Raw genomic sequence first — 19,112 nt, 5'->3', positions numbered from 1 at the left:
ATGATGGTAGATTAGGAATAATAATAACTTATTCTAGCCTTGTTGTCATTCATGAAGATAAGCATGGCTAGAAGACGTAATACTAGAGCCGATGAGACAGTACCTCCACCTGATCTGATGCATGTAGTCACTGAACTTCAGCGTCAGGTCACAGAACAACAGCAAATAATAAATACTTTGATGAATCAGCAAGGGAACCCTGCTACCCCACTAGGAAATCAGAATACGATGCAGTCATACCTGCGGCTGCACCAGTGCCACTGGCACCTGTACCACCGGTAGGCCCAGCTCCAGTGGTTCGTCAGGAGGGATATCTGATTCAATGGCAGAGACTGAAACCGGAAGCTTTCTCCGTTAACTGTGAGCCATGGGACGCCTAAGCATGGTTCAAGACTTTGGAGAGCATAGTGGAGCTATTGTATTGGCCCGAACACGAGAAAGTCAAATGTGCATTGTTCTGCCTTGCAGGCGATGCCAGAATGTAGTGGGACCGAGTCAAAGCAAAGAGACAAGTGAATCAAATGAGATGGACATACTTCGAGACTGAATTCTTCGAGGAATTTTTTCACATGCGTGTGACCAAAAGTACTATGACGAGTTCACCGAGTTCTGACAAGGTGACCTCTTAGTTAATGAAGCTGTGAAGAAATTCAACCGTCTAGCGCGCCTATGCCCAGAATTGGTCAGCACAGAAAGAGAAAGGGTCAGACTTATGCTGAAGATGCTCAGACCCGAGATAGCTCTGAATGTGGCCAGCGGAGTTAATAGACCGCAGACTGCCAAAGAGTTAATCAGCAGTGCCCTTATCACCGAACACTACTTGAAGGCGCTGAACGAGGACAAAAGTCAAGCCCAGCCGGGAGGACAGAAATCTCAAAGCACCAAAGCCAACTGGAAAGGAAACCACAGTGGCAAGAGAAAGCAATGGAACGACACTTAGAGTGGTCCAGCAAGCAAGCAACCTACGTTCCCTCAGTGTACCATATGTGGGAAGAAACATCCTGGAAAATGTCATATAGGCACAAATAAGTGCTACAACTGTGGATTGGAAGGACATATGGCCAGAAACTGTCCTACTCAGAGTCAGACACCTCCTCAGCAGTATGTCCAGAACAGAGGTGCTCCCCCACAGCTACACCTGATGCAAGCTGTGATAGAAGGTCCTCAGATTAGCCAAGGGAGATAGGAGGCCCCGCCAGTTACGACGAATGCCAGAATTTTCTCCCTCACCAAGGAAGATGTGGCGAATCCTTCTACCGTTAGCACAGAACCGATGCTTGAATTTATTGGGAAACTAAAGGAAATTTGGTGCTACGGGGTCGAAAATGTGTCCGGACAGCTCTCTACCCTAACTATAGTACCGACGCTGTTCGACGATATATTGAGGAAGAAAACCCGTGACCCAAGCATCCAAAGGATCAAACAAGAGGTCCTAGAAGGAAAGAATGAGGGATTCCGTATCGCTGACAGTGGAATATTATACCTCAGGGATCGCTTATGTATTCCCGAGGATCCAGAGTTGCGAAAGAAGATACTGGAAGAAGCCCATACAATGCCCTATGTGATGCATCCTGGATCCACCAAGATGTACCAAGATCTGAAAAAGAAATTCTGGTGGTTCGGTATGAAAAGAGATGTGGCTCAGTATGTCAGTACCTGCTTGACTTGCTAGACGGTTAAAGTAGAACACCAGAGACCTGGAGGAGTACTGCAGCCAATCCAGATTCTAGAATGGAAATGCGAGGATATTTCTATGGATTTCATCTCGGGACTACCCAAAATGACGAACGGGTACGATGCCATATGGGTAATCGTGGACAGACTGACGAAATTCGCTCACTTCCTAGCAATCAAGATGACTTACCCAATTGAGCAACTGACTCAAATATATGTCAGGGAAATTATTAGATTACACGAGATTCCTAAGACCATCATTTCTGACAGAGACGGTCACTACGTTTCACATTTCTGGGAATGTGTTCAGAAGGCTCTAGGCACGAAGCTATTGTTCAATACTGCCTTCCACCCTCAGACCTACGGACAGACAGAAAGGGTGAACCAAGTACTAGAAGACATGTTACGGGCTTGCGCCTTAGACTTTAAAGGAAGCTGGTGCCGCTATCTGTGCTTAGCGGAATTCGCCTACAACAATAGCTACCAAGCTACTATTGGAATGGCGCCTTATGAGGCTTTGTATGGGAGGAAATGTAGGTCCCCTATATGCAGGTAAGAAGGTGGTGAAAAGAAGGAAATGGTATTTTGAATGGATTTCATTGACCACACCACCCGTGCTATACATAACATCCGCCAAAGAATAGAAACTGCTCAGAGCAGGCAAAATAATTACGCGGATAAACGGCGTAGGCCGTTAGAATTCAACGTCGGAGATTTAGTATTCCTCAAGGTAGCTCCTATGAAAGGAGTGATGAGATTCGGAAAGAAGAGAAAGCTAAGTCCGTGCTACGTGGGACCATATCCGATTTTGAAAAGAGTCAGCAAGGTAGCTTACGAGATAGAGCTGCCTCAAGAAATGTCGGCAATCTACAACGTGCTCCATGTTTCAATGCTCAAGAAATGTAACAGACCAAGTGATCGAGCCACAGACAGTGCAAGTTCAAGAGGACATAAGTTATGAGAGCCAACCGGTTCAGATATTATACCGAGATGTCAAAAGGCTAAGGAACAAAGAGGTACCCTTAGTAAAGGTCCTGTGGCAAAATCAACGGTTCGAAGAAGCCACTTGGGAACGCGAAGATGACATGAAACAAAAGTGTTGGTGCGGGAAGCATCCGACGATTGAACCTTAGTTTTGATAATGGCAAAGGATTCAAAGTTAAGTTAGTGTGTGATCTAACATGTTTGAATAAGTGTTTCAGGAAAGTCCTAGCTGTGGTTAGGCAGGTGAAAAACCCTAAGGGGTGGTAACCTTAGGTCCTAGGGGGCGGTAACCCTAGGTGGAGGAAAACACTAAGGGGCGGTAACCTTAGGTACTAGGGGGCGGTAACCCTAGGTGGAGGAAAACCCTAAGGGGTGGTAACCTTAGGTCCTAGGGGGCGGTAACCCTAGGTGGAGAAAAACCCTAGGGGGCGGTAACCCTAGGTCCTAGGGGGGGTAACCCTAGGCGAAAAGTCCAGTCGGTCTGGAGGACCGGACTGGCATCAGGTAAATCTCCTGAGTTCCCCGTAGAGGGAACAGTAGGCGTCGGGTCGACCTAGGGTTTCCGGTTGGAAATCCGAAGTCAGACTCGGACAGTCCGAAGACTGTCAGCTCTTTTTCACTTATGAATTATCAGATTCTAACATTGTCTTGCAGGGTATGCAATTGCTCGGACTAACCTTGTTTTGCAGGAGAAGCGACTCCTGGAAAAAGGAGGTCCGGGCGCCCGGGACCAACTTTTATCCCCTGCGCGACTTCGCGACGTGGAGCAACCTGGTTGGCTGTCCACGTCACACTCCAGGCGCCCGGAAAGGTCCCAGGCGCCCGGAATCTCATATAAAAGGAGGGTTGAGGTGCAGCTTTAAAGAGACAATCTTCTAAGCATTCTCCGTGCGACAAGCTGCTAACGTCTCGACTCAGAAGTGCTGCAACGACAACCCGGAGCTTCAGTTTTAGTCTTTTTTATTGTCGGTACAATATTCTTTTCTGCTTAAATTGTACTTAGCTTGTAATAGCTTTTACGAATTATAGTTGTTGCCCACTGGAAGCGACCAAGGATCGCGGGCCTTCGAGTAGGAGTCGTCACAGGCTCCGAACGAAGTAAATCCTTCGTGTCCACTTTATTTACTTTCCGCTACGTTATTTCTGAACAAGCTTTTACGATTTCAAAAAACGAAATAGCCACGAGCGCTATTCACCCCCCCTCTAGCGCTTTCGATCCATCAAAAAGTACCCGGAGTTATTTTAAGTTCGAGGACGAACTTTTATGAGGTATGGGGGACTGTAACACCCATAGGATCTCTAATAATTCATGTAGATTTATGCTTGATTAATATAGATTTATGCATGAGAAAAATGGGCCTTATGTGGATTTTCAAAAATATAAAAGAAAAAGAACCAAAAAGAGGTACAACCAAGGATTGAACCTTGGACCTCTTGGTAAGTGGTTCCATGTCATAACCAGTAGCCCCAGCAGGGGTGTGATGATATGAAAAGAGGGAAATTATGGTTAAAGGTAAGGAAAGTGAAGGCTCACTTCACTAAGGAGGAGAAATTCAAGCTTCCTTCTCTTCTTACAATGAAAAGAGAGTTTTTACATTCTCCCTTCATTTAGGATGAGTAAAAGAAGAGGGAAGGAAAAGATCATTTTTCCTTCTTTCTCTTAATTGGAATAAAAGGAGAAAAAGAATGAAAATCTTCATTTTTGCTCTCTCTTTCTCCTTCCTCCTTCTCTCCACTAAAACCACACTCTTCTTCCTCACCATTGCCGAACCAAGCAAGAAGGTTTGCTCTCTAGGAAAAGCTTCACAACCAAGGATTTCTTCTCTTAGAGGATTAAGCAAGAGAAGTAAGTATCCTCTCACCTGCAGTACAATAGTTATCGTACGCTTTACGTTTTGTTTGAAAAAAAAGGACTTAGGGATCTCCTTGCAAGTTTCAGCCAAGATAAGAAGTTGTGGTCATTTATGGTTGTCAAGTTACAAATTATGCTTCATGTTGTAACAAAAAAATCTAGAACCCTACCTTAGGTTTCGGCCAAGAGTAAATATAAGGTGTAGAGTAAGATTTTGAAATCTAAACATGCTTATTTATGCTCCTTCATGATACTTGATCTATTATATGTTGTTAGATAAGTTTTCATGCTACATGATGTATAAACAAAACCTAGAACCTTTCTTTAGGTTTCGGCCAAAGATGAACACAAGGTCTAGGGCAAGATTTTTTTGACCTAACTATACTTGCTTTATGCTTCCTCATGATGTATGCTTTCTTATGCTATGTTAGGTTAAATATCTATGGCTTATGTTGCATGAAAACCTAGTAATACCACCTTGAAGTTTCGGCCAAGATGGAATATAAGGTTTAGATCAAAATGTTGAAACCTAAACATGTTTGTTTATGCTCCTTCATGACACATGATTTATTACATGTTGTTAGTTGAGTGTTCATGCTACATGTTGTATAAATAAAACCTAGGACCCTACCTTAGGTTTCGGCCAAGAGAAAATATAAGGTGTAGAGTAAGATTTTGAAATCTAAACATGCTTATTTATGCTCCTTCATGATACATGATCTATTATATGTTGTTAGATAAGTTTTCATGCTACATGATGTATAAACAAAATCTAGAACCTTTCTTTAGGTTTCGGCCAAAGATGAACACAAGGTCTAGGGCAAGATTTTGAGACCTAACTATACTTGTTTTATGCTTCCTCATGATGTATGCTTTCTTATGCTATGTTAGGTTAAATATCCATGACTTATGTTGCATGAAAACCTAGAAATACCACCTTTAAGTTTCTGCCAAGGTTGAATTAAAGGCTTAGATAAAGTTGTTGACCTAACTATACTTGTTTTATGCTTCCTCATGATATATGCTTTCTTATGCTATCTTAGGTTAAATATCCATGGCTTATGTTGCATGAAAAACCTAGAAATACCACCTTGAAGTTTTGGCTAAGTTAAGAGACAAGGTCTAGGGCAAAGTTTTGAAATGAAAAAGTGCTTGTTTATGCTCCTTCATGATACATGATCTCTTATATGTTGTTAGTTAAGAGTTTTATGCTCCATGTGGTATTAAAGGTTGAGAAACCCTACATTGATGTTTCGGCCAAGTTGGGATACAAGGTCTAGGGCAAGGTTTTGAAATCTAGTCATGCTTGTATATGCTTCCTTATGATGTATGATCTTTAATATATGGTTAGTTTAAGTTTCATGCTTCATGTTGTATTTAAAAGTTTGAATACCTCACATTTAGGTTTCGGCCAAGGTTGAAATTGAGACTTAGAGCAAAGTTTTGAAACCTAACCATGCTTATTTATGCTTCCTTATGATATATGATTTCTTACATGTTGTTAGTTTCATGCTACATGTGGTATTAAAAAAATTGGAACCTCACCTTAAGGTTCGGCCAAGGATGATTTAGGGTTGTAGGAAGATCAAAACCCCAACCATGCATGATAATGACTCTTTATGATATGCTTTAGGTTATATGCACTTATGACATCATGTTATGATTCCTTATGATATGCTTTATGTATGTGCACTTATGACATCATGTTATGATTCCTTATGATATGCTTTATGTATGTGCACTTATGACATCAAGTTATGATTCCTTATGATATGCTTTATGTTATGTGCACCTCATGCTATTATGATATGTTATGAAGGGCTTATGTAAGATGAAAAGCCTAAGAGATGCTTCCCTTGAGATGGGATCATGAGCACTCTTCATGACATGACAAAGAGATGCTTTCCTTAAGTTGGGATCAAGAGCTCTCTTCATGATATGGCAAAAACATGAAATGTTATGATAAGACAAGAACATGATATGTTATGATATGACATGATATGACATGCTATTTTACTTTGTATGGCTTGTACCAAGGGTGGGCTCCATAAGCGCCCCTAGGTCGATGGTCTATGAAACAGGCCTAGTAAAAGGGATGAGCTCCTAAGTTGCCCCTAGGTCGATGGTCTATGAAACGGGCCTAGTTCCTAGTTGGTTCAAGATTAGCTACCTTGGATCTATTTAGGATGCGCGCATTCATGTATGTATGTGGTACAAGCCGGGCCCTCATGTTGAGATTATGTTTAAGTATGTATAAGATATATGTTTTCGAAAGGACATCTTGCATATACTCATCTCATGTCACATGTTTTCAAAAGAATATCTTGCATCTACAAGTTCATGTTATATGTTTTTTTTATGCTTACTTAAGATGCTCTTGAAAATATGCCAATGATGCTTATATGATCATATTATTACTTTATGTTTATGCTCTCACATGCTATGATATGATCTTATGTTGTCACATGATATGATATGATTTGATATGATATGACTTTATGTTTATGTTCTCACATGATATGATATGACTTTATATTATGCTCTCACATGTTATGTTATGATTTTCCAAATGAACATGTTATCACTCTATGTTTATGTATGATTCATGATTTTTGTGAGTAGGAAAGGAACTTACTAAGCCTATGGGCTTATAGTCTTTTTATGTTTCCTTGTACTGCAGAAAAAGGAAAGGAATGGTTAGATTAAGAGGAGCAGTAGGAAGGGCAAGTGTGTGTGTGGCAGTGGCATGGTGGAAGAAAAAAAAACTGCTTTTTGTTTATATGTTTTAAGTTTGCATATGAACCATGTGTTGTCATTATGCTTTGATGGTACTTGCACTAGTATGGATAGTATGCAATTATGTTCTCCTTATTTCATGTTAGTATGCTTATGATATCATGAATCATGTTTCAAGTAGTTGATACTAACTAAGTTATATGCATGAACATTAGCATGTGTACATGTTCAATATGATAAGCATGATGTTTAGTGTAGTTAGTGTAGAAAAAAATTTTATAATTGTTTTCGCTGCCATGATTTTATATGTATGCACGTATGTAAGTAAGTAACCCCGTCCCTGCTTGAGCAGTAGGAGGGCGGGTGTTACAACTAACTCATGATTGGTTGTGTGTGCAGACCATGTAACTGGCGATGCGCTCAACAATAATGGAGCTGACCATCGCCAACATGCAATCATGCAAGATGGTGCATGACACTAAACATGTAGATAAAGACCAAATACGTCTATATAAAATGCACTAAAAGTAAATAAATCATACGATGGTCTAGGTACACAAATCAAATATGACGAACAACAAAACTACTACACAGTAGGCAAAGTAAGTCACTATTTCTATGCACAGGGATACAGATAACGGCAATCAATGAAAATATAAGTAGGAATGCATAACAGGTAGGAATATAGGTAGACAACAGGAACTAGATAGTGACATATCAAGCAGATGCAAGCATAATCATTACCACTAGAAATAAACCATTATGCATATCTAACATGACTATATCAAGAGATAAGTCACAAGTACCTGCCTCAAATAGAATGTCGAATCCGATAAAAACCCAACAAGTGGTGATGTCGTCTCAAATAGATCCTGCATCAAAGTATTTTATTTAGCTAAATTCATAGGAATTAAATAGCTAAATAAATTCTCCAAGCTAATTTAGGGAAAACCCTAATCGACATAACATTAACACTACCTAGATTCAATCCCATGGTTAACAAGGGTTAGTTGCCTTAACCCTAATCATTCCATTAGATTAATTCTAAACCTAAATAAATCTACAACAAAGATACAATTCTCTACTCCTTACCTCAACTCCAAGTCAGTGCTCTTGATCCTCGGCCAAATATGTTGCTGTCGGGTGAAGAAGTTGCTGGAGATCGAAAACGCCACCGGCACAATGAATCTACAAACAGAGACCACCATTCTCCAGTTAGCATAACCTTCCACTCCAACACAGGTGATGCTCACGGCAGAAATTTGGACAAGAATAGAGCACAAAATCGAAAACCAACCCTAAGCCCTCACCTTCAATCACATCGTTGGATTACTGCTGCCCTCTATCGCTTTCTCGAGCTCTCGACTTCCGGCGATCTAGGGCATAGTGTCAACAGGGGCGGTGGCGCACAGGGCAGAGAGTGTGCATCGGGGAGGAGAGGAAGAGGTCAACGGTGTGCGACTCGGGAGGGGAAGGGAGATCGGCTGTCGGCGCTAGGGCAGAGATGTGATGCTGGTGCTGATCCTTCCTTCCGACAATGGCTGCACTCGGCGGCAGCCGCACTCGGCGATGGCGGAGATGACAGAGGAAGAGGATCGACGTCGGTTTGGGAAAGAGGAGAGGTTCGGAAAAGAGAGGTGGCTTGGCGGTGCGGCTCGAGAGAGAAGAGGAGAAGAGAAGTTGGCGTCGAGGAAGAAGGGTTCGGACGGCGCGAAGCTAAGGCAGAGGAGGAGAAAGCTTTCGGCGAGAGAAGGAATAGGGCATGAGAAAAGAATTAATGAAAAAGGAAAAGTAAGTAATTAAGGAAATTAATCATTTCTTAGTTTAAATCGGGTAGCTTAAACAGGTTTTCTTGTGTCCTAATATTTATCACCGTAACATGCACCATACGACCTTTGAAAAATTCTCAAAAAATTTCTATAAATTTCGTTAAGGTTATTTCTCTATTTAACCTTATTATTTAATTAATATTTATTGCCGTATTTTATATTCTCCCCCACCAATAAAACTTTAGTCCTCAAATTTCATTGTTTACCATCAGCAATTACTAACAACAGATAAATAGTATAAATGCTGAACGGAAAATTAACCCACATACCTCAAGTGAAAAGATGGGGGTATCGAGCTCAAATCGTATCCTTAAGCTCCCAAGTAGCTTCCTTGTTGGAATGATGTTGTCATCTGACTTTAACCAATCGGATAGTCTTGTTCCGCAACCGACGCTCCTTCTGATTTAGAATCCTTATCGAAACCTCCTCGTAAGTAATGTCAGACTAAATGGGAACTGGTATATCTGACAGAACATGTGTTGGGTCGGCTACGTATCTCCTCAGCATAGACACATGGAACACATCGTGGATGTCTGCCAGCGCCGGTGGTAGCGCCAGACGATAAGTTACTACTCCAATCCTGTCCAAGATCTAGAAAGGCACAATGTATCGTGGAGCTAGCTTACCTCGGAGGCAAAATCTCTTCACCCCTTTCGTGGGTGAGACTCTCAGAAAAACATGATCGCCAGTAGAGAACTCCAGGGGTCTTCATCTCTGATCAGCATAACTCTTCTGGCGGTCCTGCGTCTCGGACATCCTCTGTCTAATAGTGCGCACCAACTCGGCCTCCTGCTCTGAGGTCCTAGCAGCTGGGCCTCTCCAACCTCCTCCCAGAGGGTGGGTGTTCGACAAGGTCTACCATACAATGCTTCAAATGGGGTATCTGGATAGTCGAATGATAGCTGTTATTGTAGGCGAACTCTACTAATGGTAGGTGGTCCTCCTAGCTGCCTCCGAAATCCACAACGCAAGACCTCAGCAAGTCCTCTAGAGTCTGAATGGTTCGCTCCGACTACCCATCTATATGCAGATGGAAAGCTGTGCTGAATCAGAGCTGTGCCCAAGGCCTGCTGCAGACTCTGCCAAAATCGGGACGTGAACCGTGGGTCTCTATCCAATATAATGCTCAAAGGAACACCATGAAATCTAATGATCTCTCGACAATACAACTCTGCCAATCGATCCAGCGAATCAGTCTTCTGAATCGCTAAGAAATACACGGATTTGGTTAATCGGTCAACGACTACCCAAATCACGTCATGACATCGTTGTGTCCTAGGCAATCCCACCACAAAATCCATAGTGATGTGCTCTCATTGTTGGGGTTGCAAGGTTGCAAAAATAGTCCCATATTGGAAACACATGGGAAAGATCATGAGTTTATAAGAGAAAAGATATCTCCATTGGTATGAGGCCTTTTGGGTAGAGCCCAAGAGCAAAACCATGAGGGCTTAGGCCCAAAGTGGACAATATCATGCTATTGTGGAGATATCTAAATTCTTTTCGATCCTACACTCATTTCCACTCTGGAATTGGAATCCTCTGAAGTAATCCGGCAAGTCTCTGGTGCTCAGCCTTCACCTGCTGACAAACTAGAAATCTAGCTACAAACTCCGCGATGTCTTTCTTCATGCCGTTCCACCAATAGGAATGCTTCAAATCTCGATACATCCGTGTTCCACCTGGGTGGATCACAAATCGAGAGCGATGCGCCTCCTAAAGTAGTTCCTCCAAGACCGGGTGAGATTGAGGTATGCATAGCCTGCCTCAGAAATAAATAATGTCCTCCTCATCTCGGGTGAATTCGATCTGCTACCCAGAAACTATTTGGTTACCAATGGACTGTAAGTGCTGATCACCAGCCTGGGCCTCTCGGATCCTCATCTTGATCGACGACTGAGCAATCATGGTAACCAGAATACCCTGCTCTGTCTGTCTCTGCTCCTGAAGGCCCAACTCGGAGAAACCCTGAATCAAGTCCATGACTAACGCTCTGTGACCAGTTAAAGTCCCTCTGGCCTTTCGGCTAAGTACATCGACAACCACATTAGCTTTCCCCGGATGGTAGCTAATGGTACAATCATAATCCTTCAGGAACTCCATCAATCTCCTCTGTCGGAGATTGAGTTCCTTCTGAGTGAAAAGATATTTGAGATTCTTATGATCAGTGAGAATCTCAAATGTAATACCATATAGATGATGCCGCCAAATCTTCAATGCAAAGATAATAGCGGCTAGCTCCAAATCATAGATTGGGCAGTTCTTCTCATGATCTTTCAACTGACGAGAGGCATAGGAGACTACCCTGCAATGTTGCATCAAAACAACGCCCAAACCCTGTAGAGAAGCGTCGGTGTAGAGCACGAATCTGTCCTCTCTGGAGGTCAAAACCAATACTGGTGCCGACACTAATCTCCTCTTCAGCTCCTGGAAGCTAGTCTCGCAGGCTTTTGACCACGTGAACTTCACGCCTTTCCTGGTCAGGCGTGTCAGCGGCATAGCAATGCGAGAAAAACCCTCGACGAACCATCTGTAATATCTGACCAATCCCAGGAAGCTGCGGATCTCCTGAACTGATTTCGGCTGCTCCCAACTGGTGACAACCTTGATCTTTTGAGGATCTACGGAAATACCTCGGCTAGATACCACGTGTCCCAGAAAACCGATTGAGGATAGCCAGAAAGCACACTTGTTGAACTTCTCATATAGACTATGTTGTCGAAGAATCTCCAAGACTATGCATAAATGCTGTGTATGCTCCTTTTCGGAACACGAGTAGATCAGAATGTCGTCGATGAATACGATAACGAACTGATCTAGATACTCCAGAAAGATACGGTTCATCAAATCCATAAACACTGCTGGAGCATTGGTAAGCCCAAATGGCATTACCAAGAACTCATAATGTCCGTATCTGGTGCGGAATGTTGTCTTCTGAATATCAGAATCTTTGACTCTCAGCTGATGATATCTAGACCGCAGATCAATCTTAGAATACACTGATGTACCTCTGAGCTGATCAAACAAATCTTCAATCCATGATAAGGGATACTTATTTTTGACGGTCACAACATTCAGCTGTTTATAATCAATGCACAACCTAAGAGTACCATCATTTTTCTTGACGAACAATACCGGAGAACCCCACGGAGATACACTAGGGAGAATAAATCCCCTGTCCAATAACTCCTGGAGTTGGACCTTTAACTCGTCCAACTCTTTCGGTGTCATACGATAAGGTGCTTTCGATGCTAGCGCGGTCCCCGGAATTAGCTCAATAGTAAACTCCACTTACCTTCGGGGAGACAAGCCTGGTAGCTCATTTGGAAATACATCCGGATACTCTCGAACCATTGGAACGTTTGAGAGTTGAGATCTACTGTTGTCGTCGGCATTAATTAACGACAATAGAAATCCCTGACAACCATGTGACAAGCTTCTGAGCATGAATCGTAGAAATGGTAGATATATTTTCATCCCTGATGCCAGTGAAATCCCATGAGGGTTAGATCGGAGGTCAGAATGTGACCACCCTCGTCTGGCAATCAACTGTGGCATGGTATGCTGACAGTCAATCGATGCCAAGGATAATATCGAACTCGACCATTTCGAGTACCAATAAATCTACAGTGAGTATATGGTTTCCAAAGTCCAATGGATTCTCTGACCTCCTGAGTGATGTCTAATGTATCATCGAACAGTAGGGAGACGGTCAGTCGTTGTGGCCTAAGAACAGGTAATCTACCCATCTCCCTCATGATTACCCGAGAAATAAAGGAATGCGAACTACCAGTGTCAATCAGCATATCAGCAGAAAATGCATAAATTAAAATCGTACCATGAAAAATGGATCTGTCGGCCCGCTGTGCATCCTCTCTGGTAACCACGTGAATTCGTCCAGTCTCTGGCGGGGGTGGAGGTGGTAGCACTACCAGAGGTTGTTGCGTCTGAGCTGGAGTCTGAGTCTGCCACTGAGGCGGTACTGGATACTGAGCCGGAACTGGATATGAGGGCTGCGGCGATACTGGACCAGTGGTTGGGGTTGTGACTGGTACTGAACCGGTGGCTGGGGCTGCGACTGATACTGAACTAGTGACTGTAGCTGGAGCTGATATTGGGCTAGTGGTTGAGGCTACGACTGGTATTGGACCAATGGCTGGGGTTGTAGCTGATACTGAGGTCCCGAAACAGAACCCTGCAATACCGTGTGAGCACTGGAGTGCTCCTGTCCGTGCATGCCATATGCAGTTACTGCCAGAGGGGCTGTCCTCTGCGGACGATGCGAAGATTGGCCTTTCTGCCCCCCCCCTCGCTGAGTCTTTGTCTGACCGAATTGTCCTCCCTGAACAGAAACTTCGAAAGCAACATGCTGAGCCTTCAGTGAGCAATCTCGGATCATATGCACAGGCAGTTTACAATAATAGCAAACTGACTGTCCCAGGGAGCAAGATGATGTGATGTGATCTCTAGACCCACATCGGGTGTAGTGCATGTCACTGGAGGACTGCTTCTGTTTCTGCTGAGAAGACCAGAAACGTCCGGTGGAAGTCCACCTCGATTTATCAGGTCAGCCTGATGCCCCAGAAGTACCCTGATCCGACTGACTGTGACCACTCTGTTGCTGTATGGTAGCCTGTGGCTGCTGGGTCTGTCCTGAAGTCCGATCTGTCTGCTTCCTTTTCTTGTCCGCATTCGCCCTCTGCTGAGCCGCCTCAATCATAAGAGCTCTATCCAATGCCTCTGTATATGATGAATTACCAAAACCTGCAATCTTTACTTGAAGATGTCCATGCAGTCCCTGGACAACTGAAGCATACGAGACTTATCCTCAGCAACTAACTCTGGACAAAATCTGGCCAACCGATTAAATTCGGCATTGTATTATGTTACCGTGCGGTTGTTCTGTTGAAGACTCAGAAAATCCTGTCGGCGTGTCATCTGATAAGACCGTGGGAAGTATTGCCTCTCAAAAGCCTCTCTAAATTTTGCCCAAGTGATGTGTTGTTCGCCAATAATCGAGCGCTGTGTATCCCACCAGATGTCGGCCTCATCCCATAAATGATAAGTAGCCAGCTCTACCTTCTCCCACTCGGAGCAAGCCATATAGAACAAAGTCCGCTCCAAAGTCTTTATCCAAGACTGAGCCACACTCGGATCGGTCTCTCCGTGAAATACCATGAATATGCTCTTCATCAACTCTGCCAAAGCTGGGATCTGAGCTCGTGCTGCAATCATATCAGTAGGGTGAGTAGGGATCGCCGCGAGAACTGGTGGAACCACTGGAGCCGGTACTACAAGTGGTACCGTTGGATAGGTCGGGGGAGGTACCCCTGGTGTTGCTACATAAGCCGGGGCAGGTACCCCTGGTGGCACTGCAGGATCAATATGTGCAGGAGCAGCTGGACGTACGGTAGGTGGTGGTACTGGACAAGGAGCAATTGGTACTTCTGGTGCAGGTGCCGAGTATGTAGTAGGCACAGGTGTAAATGGTGTTCCTGGTGCCGGATACTGTAACGCCCGCCCTCCCACTGCTCAAGGAGGGGTGGGGTTACTTACTTACATACGTGTATACATATAATTTCATGGCAGCGGAAACAATTATTAAATTTTTTTTTCTTTATTATTTCTACACTAACTGCAGTAAACATCAGACTTATCATACTGAACATGTAAACATACTAGTATTCATGCATACTACATAATTAATGCCAACAACTGGAAGCATAATTCATGATATCATAAGCATACTAGTATGAAACCTGAAGGATATAAGTGCAGAACTATCCATACTAGTTAAAGTACTATCAAGGCATAAAAACAACACATGGTTCATATGCAAAACTTAGAACATAAAACATATAGTAGTTTTGTTTTCTTCCACCATGCCACTGCCACACACACACTTGCCTTTCCTGCTGCTCCTCTTAATTCAGCCATTCCTTTCCTTTTTCTGCAGTACAAGGAAACATAAAGAAAACTATAAGCCCATAGGCTTAGTAAGTTCCTTTCCTACTCACAAAAACCATAATTCATGCATGAACATAAAGTAATAGCATGTTCATTTGGTAAATCCTAACATAACATGTGAGAGCATAACAATAAGTCATATCATATCATGTGAGGCATACACATAAAATCATATCATATCATGTGAACATAAACATAGAGTCATATCATATCATGTGAACATAAACGTAGAATCACATCATATCATGTGAACATAAACATAGAGAGCATAAACATAAAGTCATATCATATCATGTGAGAGCATAAACATAAAGTCATATCATATCATGTGAGAGCATAAACATAAAGTTATATCATATCATGTGAGAGCATAAGATCATATCATAGCATGTGAGAGCATAAACTTAAAGTAGTAACATGATCATATAAGCATCATAAACATATTTCAAGAGCATCTTAAGTAAGCATAAAGGAAACCATATAACATGAACTTGTAGATGCAAGATGTTCTTTTGAAAACATGTATCATGAAATGAGTATATGCAAGATTTCCTTTTGAAAACATATATCATATACATACTTAAACATAATCTTAACATGAGGACCTGGCTTGCACCACATACATACATAACTGCGCGCATCCTAAATAGATCCAAGGTAGCTAATCTTGAACCTACTAGGAACTAGGCCCGTTTCATAGATCATCGACCTAGGGGCAACTTAGGAGCCCATCTCTTTTACTAGGCTCGTTTCATAGACCATCGACCTAGGGGCGCTTGTGGAGCCCACCCTTGGTACAAGCCATACAAAAGTAAAATAGCATATCATGTTTCTTATCATATCATAGCATATCATGTTTCTTGTCATATCATGGCGTATCATATTTTTATCATATCATGAAGAGAGCTCTTAATCCCAACTTAAGGGAAGCATCTCTTTGTCATATCATGAAGAGTGCTCTTGATTCCAACTTAAGGGAAGCATCTCTTATGCTTTTCATCTTACATAAGCCTTTCATAAACATATCATGATAGCATGAGGTGCACATAACATAATCATATCATAAGGAATCATAACATGATGGCATAAGTGCACATAACATAAGCATATCATAAGGAATCATAACATGATGACATAAGTGCACATAACATAAAGCATATCATAACGAATCATAACATGATGACATAAGTGCACATAACATAAGCATATCATAAGGAATCATAACATGATGGCATAAGTGCACATAACATAAAGCATATCATTAGGAATCATAACATGATGGCATAAGTGCACACAACATTTAGCATATAACATACAACAAGGTGACCTAAAGTCCATAGCACATCATAAGGAGTCATTATCATGCATGGTTGGGGTTTTGATCTTCATACAAACCCTAACTCATTCTTGGCCGAAACCTAAAGGTGAGGTTCCAACTTTTCAATACAACATGTAGCATGGAAACTTAAACTAACAACATGTAAGAGATCATACATCATGAAGAAGCATAAACAAGCATGGTTATATTTCAAAACTTTGCTCTAAGTCTCAAATTCAACCTTGGCCGAAACCTAAAGGTGAGGTTTTAAACTTTTAAATGCAACATGAAGCATGAAACTTAAACCAACCATATATTAGAGATCATACATCATGAGGAAGCATATACAAGCATAGTTAGGTTACAAAATTTTTCCCTAAGCCTTTCATCCATTCTTGGCCGAAACCTAAAGGTAAGGTTTTATACTTTTAAATATAACATGAAGCATGAAACTTAAACCAACCATATATTAAAGATCATACATCATAAGGAAGCATATATAAGCATAGTTAGATTTCAAAACTTTGCTCTAAGTCTCAAATTCAACCTTGGCCAAAACCTAAAGGTGAGGTTTTAAACTTTTAAATACAACATGAAGCATGAAACTTAAACCAACCATATATTAGAGGTCATACATCATGAGGAAGCATATACAAGCATAGTTAGGTTACAAAATTTTTCCCTAAGCCTTTCATCCATTCTTGGCCGAAACCTAAAGGTAAGGTTTTAAACTTTTAAATACAACATGAAGCATGAAACTTAAACCAACCATATATTAAAGATCATACATCATAAGGAAGCATATACAAGCATGATTAGATTTCAAAACCTTGCCCTAGACCTTGTATCTCAACTTGGCCGAAACTTCAAGGTAGAGTTTCTAAACTTTTAATACCACATGAAGCATAAAACTCTTAACTAACAACATATAAGAGATCATGTATCATGAAGGAGCATAAACAAGCATGTTTTCATTTCAAAACTTTGCTCTAGACCTTGTATCTCAACTTGGACGAAACTTCAAGGTAGGGTTTCTAAACTTTTAATACCACATGAAGCATAAAACTCTTAACTAACAACATATAAGAGATCATGTATCATGAAGGAGCATAAACAAGCATGTTTTCATTTCAAAACTTTGCCCTAGACCTTGTAACGCCCCAAATTTCCTCATTTTGAGCCCCAAAAATAATTCAAAAATATTTAGAAATGCTATAGAAAAATTCTAGAGATTTTTAGAAATTTATAGAATATTTTTATGCAATTTTTGGAGTTCGTTTGGTATTTTTACCAAGAGCAAGAAGTTTAAAAATAAAAGAAGAGATAAAAAGTGTTAAGATCGGGTTTTGAACCCAAGATCTCGGACCAAACTAGACCCTAACCAAAGTCAGCCAACCAACTGAGCTAAGCAAGTTTTGTTAATCATATATAGAACAAATAGTATTTAAAGAGTAGTTGGTAACAGAAAATAATTAAAAGAAAAAGGGAGTTCCGGCTAAGGTTCGAACCCGCAAACCCCCAACCCGGTCCAAGTCTTAAGCGAACGAGCTAGCCAAAAGACCAAGCAAGTATTTTGTAAACAAATTTATAAGGAATTGGTCTTAAGCCATAACAGAATATTGGATTATAAAAGAGGAGAACTTAGGGCTTGATGGATTACCGCGATCTAAAGTTTCCTTTCTCCTCTCCTCGCGTCTCTCTTCTGCGCGCGACGGCCGTGCTCGGGCGGAAGGCGAGGCAAGTTAGGGTTTTCACCTCCGGAGGCCAGCGAGGGAGCTAACGTCGGGAGCTCTTCACCATTTCGGGATCCTCTCGTCGAAGGGAAGCTGTGGACGCGAGGAATCGCCGGATTTGGAGTGTTGCCGAAGCCCTAGAAGCATTAGAAGGTTTCTCCTTCGGCTGTGAGTCAAGGGAACAAAGGTAAGTCGCTACTCACCTGCAGTAAGGGTAGCTCCGGGGTTTTTATTTCTTTTCTTTGCAATCCGAAGCATGCATGAACCCTAGTTTTCAGTTTGGTTTTGATCTTGTATTCTGTTCTTGTAGAATAGCTTCGAATTTTGGTTTTTCGGATAGGAATGAGTAAGCTAGTTCTGAGTTCTTGTTGAGATCGAATTCGTTGTTGTATTTGATCCTTTCTTTACTCCAGAGACCTAGCATTCTCGGTCCCTTTTTGGTTTTCTGGCAGTGGCACTGAACAGGAGTTTTGGGAAGTTTCGGTTTGTGCTTTGGAATGGGCATGAATGGTTTGGAGTTTTTTGGATAGGATTGAAGTGCTTAGAGATGTTTTTTTTTATGTGTTCAGTTCATGAGTTGGTTGAGCAAATGTTGGATCGGATTCAAGGTTGATTAGAACCCTTAATGATGCTTTCAGATTTCAAGCTTAGATTTTTCTGTTTAGAAAAGGTAGTGAATTTATTTAAGATAGTTAATAGAATATTATAAAAGGGATAAGATGATCTTGGATTTGTTTGTTTAGAAAAGGTAGCAAATTTATTTAAGATAGTTAACAGAATATTATAAAAGGGATAAGTTGATGTTGGATTTGTTTGTTTAGAAAAAGTAGCGAATTTATTTAAAATAATTAACAGAATATTGGATTATAAAAGGGATAAGTTGATGTTGGATTTGTCTGTTTAGAAAAGATAGCGAATTTATTTAAGGAGTTAACAGAAATATTAAGTTATAAAAAGGGACAAGTTGATGCTCTGTTTTCCCATGACTTAAACCATTCTCTCCTTCTCTTTTGCGTACG

This window comes from Zingiber officinale, chromosome 9A (assembly GCF_018446385.1).
Source record: "Zingiber officinale cultivar Zhangliang chromosome 9A, Zo_v1.1, whole genome shotgun sequence".
Lineage (NCBI taxonomy): Eukaryota > Viridiplantae > Streptophyta > Magnoliopsida > Zingiberales > Zingiberaceae > Zingiber > Zingiber officinale.
Note: the sequence above shows the minus strand (reverse complement) of the source record.